Genomic DNA, 16089 nt, shown 5'->3' with positions numbered 1-16089 from the left:
TCGGAGCGATTTTCACGAGTTTCTGCTAATTCCGCACACACCCCTTGCATAACTTTTACACATGCATATCCAATGAGGGTGTGCGCCACACGTGATTGTATTATCGTAAATTGTGACGTAACTGTCGAGCACGTAATGTTATTGATGTCATGAAACTATCAGTCATGTTAGTAAACAGTAAACATTCGCTCTCTTCTGGTATATTCTGGTATATGCCAATTCGGTATATGCCCGGTTAACGAGAGGCGAGTTTGTGGCAGATATTTGTCCATGACCACAATGACATGACATCACATAGGACGCGGACAGCCCGGGCCTCTAAAGTGCTTCGCACTTATTATTTATTTCAATGGGTGTATGCCAAGCATGGGCACAGAAAGCTTGCCACACCAACTGTTACTACTTTATCGCTGTTAAAAAAAATTAAAATATGGGGTTTTACGTGCCAAACCAGTTCTGATTATGACGCATTGCCGTAGTGGGGGATACGGAAAATTGGACCACCTGGGGTCTTTAACGTGCACCTAAATCTAAGTACACGGGTGTTTTCGCATTTCGCCCCGATCGAAATGCGGCGGCCGTGGCCGGGATACGATCCCGCGACCTCGTGCTCAGCAGCCCAACACCATAGCCCACTGAGGAACCACGGCGCGGTACTTTATCGCTGTGTGCACGTGTTTACTAAGTGCGGTCGAAGACTGCCAATATTATTCAGTTCGCTCGAGGTACTTGTGTTGTTCACGCTCTCAGTGCTATTAACACACCAGAGAGCCTGCAGAGCGCTGCTGCATAATGCCACAGTGGGGTATACTGTTTAGACGCCGCCATTTTAATGTGTTTTCATGATTTGAATGTTCATTTTCGGCGACTATTCGTACCTCTGTTCTCTCAGTGGATTACCGCTGTACATGCAAATATTAATATGTAGGCAATAAAGTAATCACTATTCAAGTAAATATTAGTCTAAAAGCTTACCTTGCGCACTAGCAAACCTCCAGCGCCTATGCAATTCATTATAGTATAGCATTGCTGACGGTGTCCCGCGATTGCTAGTAGTGTGCAATTTATTGATGCTGAAGATTCCTTTATTGCAATATTGTTGGCTTCAGCTATCTTTCCTAGAATAGGAACTGCTAGTCGATAAACCTTTTTTTTTCATAAGCGTAGAATGATTACGTTGCTAATGTCATCGGTGGAGAGCTGCCGATGAGCCTACGATTGGACTTTTTTTTTTTTTGCCTTGATTACCTTGACTGCTTGACCTATGTGCTGCTTACAAGCACCCAAACGTTATGATGAAAGTTTTGTAGGTCTTCCCAAATGACCGAACTTTTGTCCATAGCATGGATATCTAAATTATTTCTCTACCATTCCCTCAGTCACATTACAGTTACACATAGCAGAAAGAGAAGGCAGGTAGGGTAACTCGATGCACGTCCTGTTTGGTACACTGCACTGCGGATAAAGCGCTGAAATTAGAAAGAAAAGCGGGAAAGATATGCCATTCTTTGCATTCAGAGATGAAGGTACACAACGATACCCATGCGCGAAAACCTTATTTACTCCATTCTAACGACCACTTTTTTAAGAGTGTCATAAAAGGTGACATGAGAGGTACATTCGAGTACGAAACCTAAACTACAACAGCGAAAAGCTATTGTCATTGCCATTAGAATTTTTCTGTAATCGAAACAAATATACCCGTCGTTGTACCTGTTGTTTTTTGCTGTTCAATAACTGCGACAGTATAGGAAGTTTGGTTACATTCCAGCCGGGCTGTCTCAAAATTGTAGCTAAATATAGACAAAATACACTAGTGGAGAGAATAATATAAATGAGAAAACAATTATCAAGAGCTTTAGCAATCAAATAGAGCAAGAGAAACACGCTGCATGCACTCTACAAGCACAAAAATAACTTTACATAAGATCGCAAATCTATACAAATCACGGGTGATGTAAAACCAGCGCATTACTTGTGACAAGCATGAGTAGCCTCTCCTCGTGTTGAACTAGTTCAAAGAAAGCGCATAGATGTCCATAACGAGTAAAAGTTATGATAATAAACTCACATGAAAAAAATATATAACCATGCATAAAGATACACAGAATGCCAATTGCGCAACGAAGTCATCACACGTCACTGGGAGACAAAATGGGAACTGTGGTAGCTTTGTGCCCACTCTACCTGATCGTCAGGCTGCCATTATCTCCAAGGCAACTCAGCAATGCAGGGCCCCAAATGCAACAGAAGACACTGAAGTTTAGATGAAGAGATGGTGTAGGGCCGTTGAGAGTAATAAGGAGGCCACCTACAGCGACGATGGATGGTGCCCAGTCTCGTGTGGCTCCTCGGATACAACCGCTTTTTTTTTTTTTTTATCATAGCAGAGTTCGCCATTCTTCACCGTGAAAAGTTGCCGAGTTGAATATCAAGAGCACCTCAATTATCATTTCCGAAGGTAAGAAAATCCGGGTGTGTGCTAGCTGTGGGATAATAAATATTTCATTTCTGATGGTGAAAATCGGGTGAGCGTTACATTACAGAGCACATGAGAATAGAGTGACCATGCACGGTAATTTTATAAGGGTATATGTGAAGCCTTTTCAATTAGACTCTTTAATTTTAAGTAACCGCCTTGTTCTGCAGTTCGACAGTCTGTTGTCGATTTTGTCGCAGTGAAACAGTACACATGATCGGATCCGTAAATGCTTCCGTTGCGTCCTGCGCTACAAACGCACATGGCCAATAGATTATCTTCGCTTTAGGCTATCAGTTTACTATACTTTAGGAACTTCAAAAAGAGACATGAAAGCTTTATTGTGTGTGTCGAGTTTTCAATTAGGCTGCACATTCCCCAGTAGGAAACAACACGCGCTAGCAGCACAGCTGATGCAAATAAAAATATCGAACTTCCCGTCAAACATGAACATTTCATTTTTATTATTATTATTATTATTATTATTATTATTATTATTATTATTATTATTATTATTATTATTATTATTATTATTATTATTCCTTATTTTTAATGGTTTTTCCCTAAGTGTTTTGTTTTTTGGTTTGTAATGTATGCGTGCGCCAGCACTCAGACCTTAGGGTCCTTAGGGTTGTTCCTGGGCACGTTAAATATACATGATTGATTGATTGATTGATTGATTGATTATTATTATTATATGGAGAGGTTTTTGATACACCCTTTTTCCTTTTACTACTCGGAATGCAGCAAACGAACAAGAGGTTCTTTCTGGCGTTTTTTCCGGTCCAAAAATTCCCTAGAGAGAAATGTGGGGACCGTTTGTTACGTAAAAATGTGCTTTTGCGTATACTATAGTAAGCAGGACGACGCGTTTGCTTTCCTCGGCTGCCTAACTTTTGTCCAAATGGTATCCTAGTGGACGGTATACACAGTATGTAATGATGAAACATAATTGTTTTTGTCTTCAGCGGCTGGCCCGTCTCACTGGGGTGCACGTAACATAAGGCTTACCGCTTGACAGTGAGTCTTCGGTGCTCAGCCAATGGCAAGGTTGTCGGCGACGGGAGGAGTACGTACAGTAACAACGTGCCATTGTTCATTGGTCTGAAGCCGCTGAAGCGGCATCTACCTAAGCCTCCACCCCCACGTTTCGTGCCCCCCTTGTAAGTAGCGCTCCGTGTCAGGCGGAGTGGCGAAATAGGAAAAAAGGAACAATGGGAACTGTTCAAGTGAATGGGCGAAATGATGCCATTATGCCGAAACATAAAACAAAGAAAATGAAAGCGAATAAAATAAGGCGGAACATGGAATTTGAGCACGAGACACCGCTATCACGAGCCGAATGCTTTCGCGCGGCGCCACGAAAGCCGAACGCAGGACCAACCTTTTTCGGAGTATTTATCCGCAGTCGCGTAGTGCAGCTGCTACTATCGCTTGCAGAAGCTCAGGTTTGTTTCGTGCAATGTTCTCACCTGCATTGCATATGTCACTGTCGGGAAGACGTCAGATTATCCTCGGTCGCTCCTCAAAGTGTATATATATATATATATATATATATATATATATATATATATATATATATATGTATATATATATATATCATGCACTTTCACGTCCATTAATTTATCATTTCATTAATTCAAGGAGTAAGTACAGAGGTACAGAGGTCAACACACATCTCTAGAACGTGCGAGTTATGTTCGCAGGACTGCGCTGGCAAATCTCAGGACGACATGTGGCACAAAATCGGGTGTATGTGAGGTTGCGCAACTAAATTTATAATTTCCATTGATTGCTCTCGACCTGATGGTCGGATTAGGGTTTTGTGGCTGTTGCGGCCCTCGCGAGTGCGTTCTAGACATGTGTGTTGACCTCTGTACAAGCAATTTCCTCTGTGTTTTCCTCGGTGTCTGTGTTTGTTGGCTTCTTACAATAATATATATATATATATATATATATATATATATATATATATATATAATCATAACCACACAATCCAACAGACAATGAAGCCAAGAAAAGCATCGGGGAAATTAAGTGTGGTTGAAATGGAATGTAGAAAATAATGAAGAAAAGGGAAATGAAAGGATACATATATTACTGACATGCTTAAATAAGATAATAAGATGTTGGCACCGAACGATGACGCCAGATGCTTCTTTTCGCATGACTCACACGCAGCTGTATCACACAACATCACAGCTATAAGAAAAAACGTTTCGATGTTGTATTGGCCATGCTGAAAACCCTCAGTGTCAATGCGCAGTGCAGATGATGTAGATTGCATTATTGTAGGATGCCTCACATATTTTAAAACCAAAAAACCTACAGGTGTCTAAGCTGATCAGGCTTGTTCGAAAACCAATTATTCTAGTAGTGCTGCTAACCTCTTGCTTCCCTTCTATATAAATCTGTGTCACCGGAAAACAGGATGTGGTAAACATGGGTACTTTGTAGTAAACAGAACGCGTCTTACATCAGCACATACTTACACCTAACGTTTGTTTGCATCTTAATATTTTTTTTTTTTTGCACTGAGCAAGGCAACTCTTTATCCAAGCCTTGGCGAACGACGAGAAGTTGTCTATGGGACTGGCGTTTCACAACTATCATTATCGGTGCGTTTGTCGAAGACTTCCAGGTAATATATGTTTTCTTCAATACGGAACAAGGCAATACATGTTTGTTTCGTATTCGTTCTATTACCCAATAATATTGCTGTATCTTTTTTCTAACGCGACAGCATTCTGCAACAGCATTTACGCGGATGCGCCAAATGCACTGTTTGTCTGTTTGTCACCAGCAGCGTGGGCCTCTTAGGCAATGAGCCTATCGACTGTCGCCTACTCTCAAAAGATAACGATGCTTTATGCGATGTTGCATGCAAAGGTTAAATTCAATTCATTTCAATTCTGGGCAAACAGGCTGACGTAAATAAACGGCTTAGTCATTACGCTTCCTCGCCTACTCTGTAAACCACGGATTCCTGCAATCAATTGTAATAGTACAATTCCATGCTCGCCTAGGTGGTACTATGAGAATTCGAGCGAAGAATCAAAAACTGAACGGGGATTATAGGTAAGAAATGGCTGTAAGGAATAAATTGACCTGATTGCGAGAGAGCGAGAAATTAATTAGTAAGGGAAAACTCGAAGGTTTGTGCGGAACACTGTATTTTTTTTCTGGGCAGCCACTTCATAGTGGCTCGTTAGGAATCCACAAGAACACAGCGAATTCAATCCTGTAGGCACATGTGAGCATACAGTTATATGATAACATTAAACTTCGAGAACACTGAGCTTCAGCAGTAGGTGAATAATCACGGCACTGTAAATAATAAAAAAAACTTCATTGGAGGACGAGCGCCCGCGGGGTACTGCAAACGTCTGGGCGTGGGAGTATCGTTTGACCAGGTTCCAAGACATCACGACACACTACCAGTTACAGAGACGCGTATACCCATTCCCTCACGCTAGGTTAGACAGGGCGCAAGCAGTACACTACAGGCAATTACAAACTGATTCTTACATAAACCCAAGACTCATGCACGCCATGTATCCAGACATGCCCACTACAAACAGATGCACAACCTGTGGCGAGGATGCCACACTTAATCACATGTTATGGGAATGTCGGAACATAACAAACAATTCGGGCAGTGCCGACACCTCCGTCTCTTCCACCACCAGCCTCCGCTCGCGTTGGAAGACCGCACTGCTCAGCTCGAACCTGACAGTACAACCCTGGGCCGTCCAGCGAGCCGAGGAAGCCGCATCGAGACAAGGTCTCGGAACCGCGTCCGCGGCGGGTGCCCAGACCCACTAAAAATACGCCGGACTCAAATCTTATCGATTTGATAATCAAGTTTACGTTCTTATTCTTCTTCATTGCGTGTTCCGCAATATACACGCTCTCAGTTCCTCATTCATTGCATTGCTCTTCAAGCAGTGTCCTGTCTTCTGACTGTGCAGAGACGCCAGCAAGCCCACAGTGGTCATCGACCATTGTGGGCGAATTTAAGTTACTCGTACGCGACAAATGAGGCACCCGTGCTTTCAAAGTCACCTCGCCACATAATTAAAGCCGCTGTCGAGCGCATAAATATTCGCCCCGCATTCATGGGTATTCAGATATTATAATCCCGTCTCTGTTCCTTTAGTCTGTGATCACCATGAACTGGGTCTTTCAGCTTGCACCTGGAACTTCATGATTGCATACATCTAAAATATTGCACCAATCCACAGCTCGTCTAAAGGTTCTCGGACGCCGGTGTTTTCACCCGTGGCAAAACAGGATAAAGACGACCGACCGAATGCCGGAAACTCGAGCTCGCGTGTGCCCTGGTGCGAAAGAAAGCCGTTACGGCGCTCTGATAACTAGATTCAGCCGGCAGCAGTGACAGCTGCCGCTGTCAGTGCTCCTGAGCTGTCAGTTGCAGAAGTTTACACAGCTGCTTAAAAATGCGCGTTTGGTTCCACGATTCCATAGTTGAGGGACGTTAAGCACAGCCGAGCGCTCTAAACGCGCGCCTGAAGACGCACGCGTACTTCGAAAAGCAATCCCAAAAATTAAAAGGCGCATGCCTTGTTTATACATTTATGTGCATGTCTGCTTGTGTGAGGGGACAGGCTGAAAGGCATTATGCAAACAAATATCTATATTTGGCGATTTATTTTGAAATATATATACATACATAACAAGGCATACCTCCGTGTATATACATATACGTGTGTGTGTGTTTGTGTGTGTGCGTGCGCGTGTGCGTGCACGTGCGCGTGTGTTTTCTATTCCTTCTGTCGTACTAACGGCCCCGTGCGACATACCTCTTTCTCGAAAGTTCATTCAGTTGGTCCGTACAAATGTGGTAGAGACTAAAGCGGCACCAATTCGTCAACCTCTCCACTCAAAAGGAGCCTCACTGCTGTATAACAAGGCAGAATTTTATGCGTCCAGCTCAAGTCCAACCGATTCGTCTATCAAAACGAAGATGGACGAACAGATGGAGTAAAAATTACTATAAAGCTTATTGTGAAATTTGACAAGTATGACACCGAAGATTATGAAATGTTCCAAAAGGTCGATGCAAAGAATATCTTAAAGTTAAAGACTGTTCATGATCTGTCAGCTCAATAACTCAACATATACAAAAAAGAAGAGACGATCACAAAGACAATTCCGTTTTGCATTTGTGTAGGGGTTGGGCTGACAAATCATGAGCATATTTGAAGTTTCCCAGTTGTCGCTACTTGCAAAATACATTGTTCAAATGGACCCAGTGTTTTTGGGAAGGCCGCGAAGATCCGAACGACGATGCAAGCTTCTACCTGCTAGGCCCTAACGACGATGCCGGCAGCTTGTGTGGAGATGACAACGTCGATCGTGTAATTTCTTTTGTGGTCATTCTCTGCCGAATGACTGCTATAATGATATCAAAAGCACTTGGTTTGGGCAAGTAGGCAGTTCGTTGCACTTTACCTAGCATTTCGGAAATTTAAAAAAAAAATCACCTACCCTTGCTCTGTCGAGAAAATGGGGTAAGCAAATCTTGTCCTGTGTGTACCTGAATTACTACTTTCCCTTCCCTTTCCTTCTACTTTTCCTTCCCTTTCGTGCAACTCTTCGTTCCGTTACGCTGTTGTCGCTTGCCTTCGATGTCTCGAATTCACTCGGTGGCGTGGTTAGCAGCATACGCCCGCCATTGCCACTTGCGATTCTTCGGAATTAAATTACTTCAAAATTAAATCTGTTCACCACGTAAGACAATAGAGAGTTTTATATTAGGGGGACGCAAGCGTAGGGGCCCCCAGCGCTTTGGGCCTCCTAATCTAAAACTCTCCTATGAATGGCTCATACCCCCGTAAACGAGGCCTCCCCATTACGACGGCAGAAGGGAAGTGAAATTATACGCTTCAATGATGAGCGGCAAGGAGTCAGCTGTGGAAGAAGAGGACGACGACGAACGCGGGAGCAGTGGCACAAGCGCGTGCCGGGCACGAGGAGAAGCAGAAGAAGACGACGATGGTCTAGCCAATGCTGATGATGATAGTTTTCCGCGTACACAGACCCCGACACAAATCAGCCAATAAAGCTTCGCTTAAAAAATCCGCGCCAAAATGGTGCCGAAGCTACTGACTCCTGAACCAAACATGAATTGGGCTATTTAGTACATGTTCACTGTTAGTGCGCTATGTGGAGCACAGACTATCGGTGTGCCATCTTGTCCCCGTTATTGTCTGTTGTAAATAGCGCAATAACATTGATCCTGAGCCAACGTTGCGATTAAAGAGACAGTACATTGATAAAAAAAGCTTCAGAAGATAAGGACGAATTCCATCAAAGGGTTGTCACCAGCGAGGAAACTTAGATTTGCAATTACGACACACAGTAGACCTGAAGTCACAAAGCAAGGAATAGAAAAATAAAGATCAGCCAGGAACAAAAGAAGCCGGAAGAACCAAGAAAAGAAATTGATTGTGTCTATATTGACCGCGATGGAATTGTGCACCACGCAGTTGTGTTTAAAGGTGAAAGTGTCAAGCAACTTTCGTGCTCAAGAGCTCTTTGTCTCCCCGTTTTCTTTTTTATATTCTCCCTGTCACTCCCAGTGTAGTGTAGCGAATCGCACGCTCGTCTGGTTGACCTCCCTGCCTTCTGACACTTCTACATGATGTGGCGGCTCCCCTATGACCTTTCATGTTACAGTACAATGCACCGCTCCGTGCTTCCCCTCCCTTTCCGGTATCCTTCTTGCACCCCACACCCCAGAGGAGTGAGAAGGCGACCTTCGCGACGGCATCTCCAAGGTCCGTCGGGCACTGATCTGACCGAAAACGTCATGGGATCTCCAGAGAGGCCCCTTCCCAATTTACCCTTACGTGTCAATAAAAAATGTTTTCATCATCATCTCTCCTTGCTCTCTTTATTTCTTCCTCGAGGTCCTGAAGCGTCTGAAAGATGGCGTGCCACCAAAGTTGTCGAAATAAGGTAGGTAGATTCTGCACCATCATTATGCCCCTGAGCACTCTGCATTGATACTATGTGCATATGTGGCGCGCAGTTCCATCACTCTGCTGGTACTCTCTCCCTACTCTCCGAATTTAGCCAACTGCAACTTTTCTTTTTTTACGAATTCAAATTGGCGTTGCAGGGGAAGCATTACGGGGATGTGAGTACAATTCAAAAGAAAACAACATCGCCGCTGAAGCCCTTCACACAAGAGGTCTTACAAGGGTACTTCCAGCAATTGAAGGAGAGATGGAACGAGTCCACTGTGTCTTATTGGAAGTATTTTGGACGTAGCATTGATTGAAGTGGCAGTTGGTGAAGCAAATCCTTTGAAACATAATACACAAACTTTCTCTACCAACGTCACACGTACCTCCACTTTTTATAGTGAATCGTTAAGTAATTGGGAGCAGCTCTCCGGAATAACTACGAGCGCCGAAACAAAATGTGCAATTTTACGATGGAAACAACAAGGGCTCACTCGAGAAAGATATCGTCATAATCGCCATCATCATTTATGTCCACTGCAGAGAGGTATATACAAGCTTTAATGATATGCTGGAGATGTTAACCTCGCTGATGGCCTGAAATGCTACTCCAGGTGCTGGGGGGTGACTGTGATACACGCGGTGGCAAACACACAACCAGCACACACATATACACACATATACAGTATATAGACATTAACAAAGTTTCATTAAGGCCTGTAACCCACTAAAGCATTTCATTTCCGTCATTGCATTCGGGTCACAGCGCGGTTTGCCCCTTGAAGGTCGTTGCGGAAGTGGGGTCGGTGCGCGGAACGACCATTTGCCATGCACAGCCAAAAACCGAAGAGGCAACACGGAATGCGAGCAATCACAAAGGCAGAACCTCCAATCTACGCAGCTTCGGGGCATCAGCAGCGGCATTTGCAAAGACTGCAAGGCTTCCTCTGTACAACTGTTGCCTCGCCTTTGCCACCGGGGAGGCCATCGTTAGGGTGACTGATTGCTCCAAGCTGTCGGTTCCGTTGAAAAATGGATGCTTCCTGTCAGCGGCACGAGGCATTCACTCTTCCTCCTGGGGTTCCGATTGAGGTCTGGTCGCGTTTCAGGAAGCATTGGTCGTTCTACGTTCTCTTATCGAAGAAAGGTTCCTCCATCTTAGTCCCGTTCTGCTGACAAACTTGCAATTGGGGCCATATAGCATTTGCGTGTGGTTGAAAGGAGGAAAGCTGACTCCTGCTACTCTATCAGTGCAGGGGACGTTGGCAAAACGTAGATGCTATCATTATTAGCCACCAACGAACTATAAACTGACAGTGAGGATGTTATGGACAACACCGCGATCACTGCCACGGAAAATTGCAGGCGTGACTATTACTCAGTGGTCTCGGAATAAACCCCAGTTAAATGCTTTCTGGGTTGTTATAGTGTAAAAGACGCGAAAGAACTTGAAGAAATGTAAGTCCAGGAAAGAGCGTTCAGGAAAACTCTCTTTTCAGTCATGCTATTTTTTAATTATTATTGCGAGAGCAATTATGCGAATACTCATTGCTAACTGCTTCTATTTTTTGAAACTAACCAATTTTTGCTAATTACATTTAAAAACTCATGCATTGAATCAAAAATGCGTTTCTTGCAGTTCTAGAATTTTACGTTTTCTCTCAAATACAACAAACTTCATTAAAATCAGCCCATTGGTTACCTCGCAAAAAGTGTTTCTGCGTTTTACGTGTATTTGATAGGCAGCATGGGAGTTATAGCCCGAGCAAAAGCTTCCTCTTAAACCCTGCTATCGCCGTCATTGCTTTGCCTTTCGGGCGAAACTGCATTTTAACCATCGTTTCGCGTATATTACAACGTACCAAGTATGAACCAACCACCAGCAGTCATATGTTTAATGAAAGCAATGAAAGGGCCTAGTTAGTGCACGTTTGTGACTACGTTGCACTGAGTATTACACTAACAAAAGAATACAAAGAAGGTAAAAGGACACAGACAGACGAAGCGCAAACTGCGAACTCTTTATTTTCGTTAGAGAACATGTTTTTATACATAAATGTTGGTAGCTCGCGCTTCGTCCGGGAACACGAAAAGAAGTAAGAAAATCGCAAGCTCAAAGCAATTGTGCAGCTGAAATATACCTAAGCTGGCAAGTCCAGCCTTGTATTGTTTCTCTTCGTGTCTCGTCTGATCTTGCTCGGGTAACATTATCTTGAAGAAATGTAAGTCCAGGAAAGAGCGTTCAGGAAAACTCTCTTTTCAGTCATGCTATTTTTTTTAATTATTATTGCGAGAGCAATTATGCGAATACTCATTGCTAACTGCTTCTATTTTTTGAAACTAACCAATTTTTGCTAATTACTTTTAAAAACTCATGCATTGAATCAAAAATGCGTTTCTTGCAGTTCTAGAATTTTACGTTTTCTCTCAAATACAACAAACTTCATTAAAATCAGCCCATTGGTTACCTCGCAAAAAGTGTTTCTGCGTTTTACGTGTATTTGATAGGCAGCATGGGAGTTATAGCCCGAGCAAAAGCTTCCTCTTAAACCCTGCTATCGCCGTCATTGCTTTGCCTTTCGGGCGAAACTGCATTTTAACCATCGTTTCGCGTATATTACAACGTACCAAGTATGAACCAACCACCAGCAGTCATATGTTTAATGAAAGCAATGAAAGGGCCTAGTTAGTGCACGTTTGTGACTACGTTGCACTGAGTATTACACTAACAAAGAATACAAAGAAGGTAAAAGGACACAGACAGACGAAGCGCAAACTGCGAACTCTTTATTTTCGTTAGAGAACATGTTTTTATACATAAATGTTGGTAGCTCGCGCTTCGTCCGGGAACACGAAAAGAAGTAAGAAAATCGCAAGCTCAAAGCAATTGTGCAGCTGAAATATACCTAAGCTGGCTAGTCCAGCCTTGTATTGTTTCTCTTCGTGTCTCGTCTGATCTTGCTCGGGTAACATTATCAAGAATCCAGCGACCAACTGGCCTTTCTAACAGCATTACTTTCTGCATAGACGACATTCACAAAAGAGACAAAGGCGCCCCAAAAAGATTCTGGAACCATATAAAAGCACTCGGAGCTCCAACTAGAAACTCGCAAACGGCTATAAGGGATGAAGACGGTAACATCTATGAAGGCGATGATGCGCTGCGGTACATCACAGACGTTATCAGGCATAACTTCGGTACGAGAAAAAGCGTAGTTCAGACAACAGATCCAGCAACAACAGAGAGGCCTGAGAGATCAAAATTCAGCATAGAAAGCTTTTATTGGAAAAAGGCAGCAGAAAATGTCCCTAACAACACGGCAGCAGGACCCGATGAAATCCCAATACAGCTAATCAAAAACCTCGGTCCAAAAAGCAAGGCACTGCTGACTAATGCCATAGAGCAAGTGATTAGAACAAAGAATATTCCCGTTGGATGGCGTGAAAGCAAGATGAATCTTATCTACAAAGGCAAAGGAGATAAGGATAAGACGAGCTCGTACAGGCCAGTTACAGTAACGTCGGTGATATATAGAATGGCAATGCAAGCCATAAAATTAGAACTGTCGAAGTGGGTGGAGGAAAACGGTGTATTGGGGGAACTACAGAATGGGTTCAGGCCAGGCAGACGCTTAGAAGACAATATGTTTGTACTAACTCAGTGCATAGAGATTTCAGTAGCTCAGAAAAGACCTTTATGGATAGCATTTCTAGATATTAAAGGAGCTTATGACAACGTAGACAGGGAATTGTTGTGGGATATTCTTCAATACGAAGGCATAGATGACGATTTCGTGGAGCTGCTGAGGGAGATATATCGAGACAACCAAGTACAAGTGGCATGGGAAGGCCGAAAAGGAAATGAAATGGTGGGAATTAACCAAGGATTGAAGCAAGGATGCCCTCTGTCACCATTGTTGTTCACGCTTTACGTCAAGGGCATAGAAAGACGACTGGAAAACAGCGAATTAGGTTTTGATTTATCCTACATGCGTAATGGACAAATGGTGCAACAGAAGATCCCTGGACTGATGTACGCAGATGACATTGTGCTACTAGCGGACAATAAAAAAGATTTACAGATACTTGCGAATATCTGTGGGAACGCAGCGACAAATCTAGACCTTAAGTTTAGCACAGAGAAATCAGGGATTATGATCTTTAATGAGCACACGAGTAACTTCGTGGTGTCAATTCAACAGCAAGTAATACCCATAGTGAAGCAATATAAGTACCTCGGCGTACACATAAACGAAGGAAAGAATTACTCAAGCAACCACCAAGATAATCTGAAAATAAAGGGGAAGCGGAATGCAGCATTAATGAAACACAGAGCACTGTGGGGCCATAATAAGTATGAGGTGGTGCGTGGAATCTGGAAAGGAGTAATGGTGCCAGCGCTAACATTCGCAAATGCCATTATATGCTTAAAATCGGATATATTGGCGGGTTTGGAAGTTAACCAAAGATCAGTAGGCCGGTTGGCTTTGGGAGCACACGGTAATACGACAAATGAGGCAGTGCATGGAGACATGGGTTGGGCCTCTTTTGAAGTCAGAGAAGCACAAAGCAAAATTAGTTTTGAAGAAAGGCTCAGGAACATGGATGAAAATAAATGGGCGGCTAAAGTGCACAAGTATCTCTACATGAAAAGCGTGGACACAGAATGGAGGAAGAGGTCAAGGAAGTTGGCAACCAAGTACAGGATAATCGAAACTGTAAATAGACAACCAGGGGTCATCAGAAAGAAAGTGAGAGAAATAGAGACCGTGAATTGGATGCAAAGAATCGAAACGAAAAGGACAATGGAGATTTACAAGAATGAGAAGAAAGAAATTAGAAGGGAAAATCTGTACGATAACACAAAGGGCAGTGCCTTGCTATTTGAGGCTCGAGCCGGTTGCCTAAGGACGAAAACATATCGGAACAAATATTCGGAATTAGATGAGACATGTGTATGCTGCAGTAAAGATCCAGAGACCACTCAGCACATCCTGATGGAATGCGACGGGATCCACCCAGCGAGAACCGTAGGTAACGTGCAACTCCCAGAAGCGCTTGGGTTTAAAGTGGAAGGAAACATAAACAGATCAGCCGTAGAGATCAGCAAGAGACGATTAGAGTACTGGTGGAAAAAAAGTAGGGAAAAGATGGATGCGACCTGATCTCTTAAAATCATAGGCAGCGGTACAAGGTAAATTTTTGAAAAAGAAAAATAATGATAGGTATACAGAAATGCAAGATAAAGAACATGTATGGTATACCTGATTGAATCAAGCAGGCTAGGTGACTATTTGTCGCCGCCCCGTTTCAAAGGGGATGCCAATAAATCATCATCATCATCATCATCATCACCAGAGAAGTGGTGCAGTCGGAATAGGTGTTGAAATGAGTGCAAGAAATAACCAATGGTGAGAGGGGCTGACAAGGAAAGGAAAACGGTGCTGAAAGCGGAAGTGGAATAAACGGAGCAATGACTTTAGTTAATCCGAACCTACGGTAGGGCATCGGCTGATGCAGGCTGGGGCACCCGTAACTGGAGATTGCTGGAAAGGGGCCTTTGTTCTGCAAAAGGACATGAAAGTACCGACTTCTTTGGTGACTGTAACAACAACGACAACCCATCTTACAAATCCGCAGAGTCTAATTCTTTTCTAAAATTAGGCAGACCGAACACACATGTTGTGATCTATAAGAAGACAATCGGTTTATGCATGCCACAATGCATCCAAAGGGCAGCGCAGCTGTCAAGGTGAAACATATTGAATATACTATTAGCTACCTCACTGAGACATATGCATCCTCACGCACGAGAGACCTCAGGCATATTTTTGTTTGCCAGCTTTTGCAGTAAATGATTGCGCTCATCCGCTACGTTCGAATGGGCAAGAAGCCAGCGTTTACAGGGTTCTTGGTTGGCGTGAGTGATGAGTGCGGTCGTGAACTAACGTAAAACGTTTTAAAATAATCTGTGAAAAAAATTATATTTAACAAAATATTTATCTGATAACTACGAATGCTGTGATATTAGCGAGAAAAGGGTGTTGTTAGATATGGAAGTTGTGACTATCTTCTTTGTGATGTTCGATACTTAATTTTTTCAGACACGGTAACGCGTTCTGTGGAATTCCAAACACATCGAGAGCCTTTAGTGCTCGCGCATATATGTGTAGAATAAATTTATTCAGAGCAAACGTGCAACCTTATAGAACCTAGTATTCACAGCTGTGTGGGGAAGAGCTTGTGCGATTTTTTTTACGGAGTAAGCTGCTACGCACTTATTGCCATAGCCGTCTCGGTTGGCGATGGTGTCCGCCCCCGCCACCACCGCCGTCAGTGTGCGTCCCAGGTATCGCCAGGAATGAGAAAAAAAAAATGCAGCCAGTTCCGCGGAGTCAAATCTGTCGAAACAGCGGAGCTGTGGTCGTTCCGTTACTGCGATTGTCGCGTATGTTTCTTTTTTTTTTTTTTTTTTGCTGGGGCAGTCGTCGTTTTAGACCAAAGAAGCAACCACATCTCCGCTGTTTCGACAGGTCGCGTCCCATCCCCCGCAACGCGCTAGGAACACCGTCGCCACGGAAAGGTCGCAGAAAGGTCACCGACAAGGGCACCGCCAAC

Source organism: Dermacentor silvarum, chromosome 7, assembly GCF_013339745.2.
Source record: "Dermacentor silvarum isolate Dsil-2018 chromosome 7, BIME_Dsil_1.4, whole genome shotgun sequence".
In the NCBI taxonomy this organism is placed as follows: Eukaryota; Metazoa; Arthropoda; class Arachnida; order Ixodida; family Ixodidae; genus Dermacentor; species Dermacentor silvarum.
Note: the sequence above shows the minus strand (reverse complement) of the source record.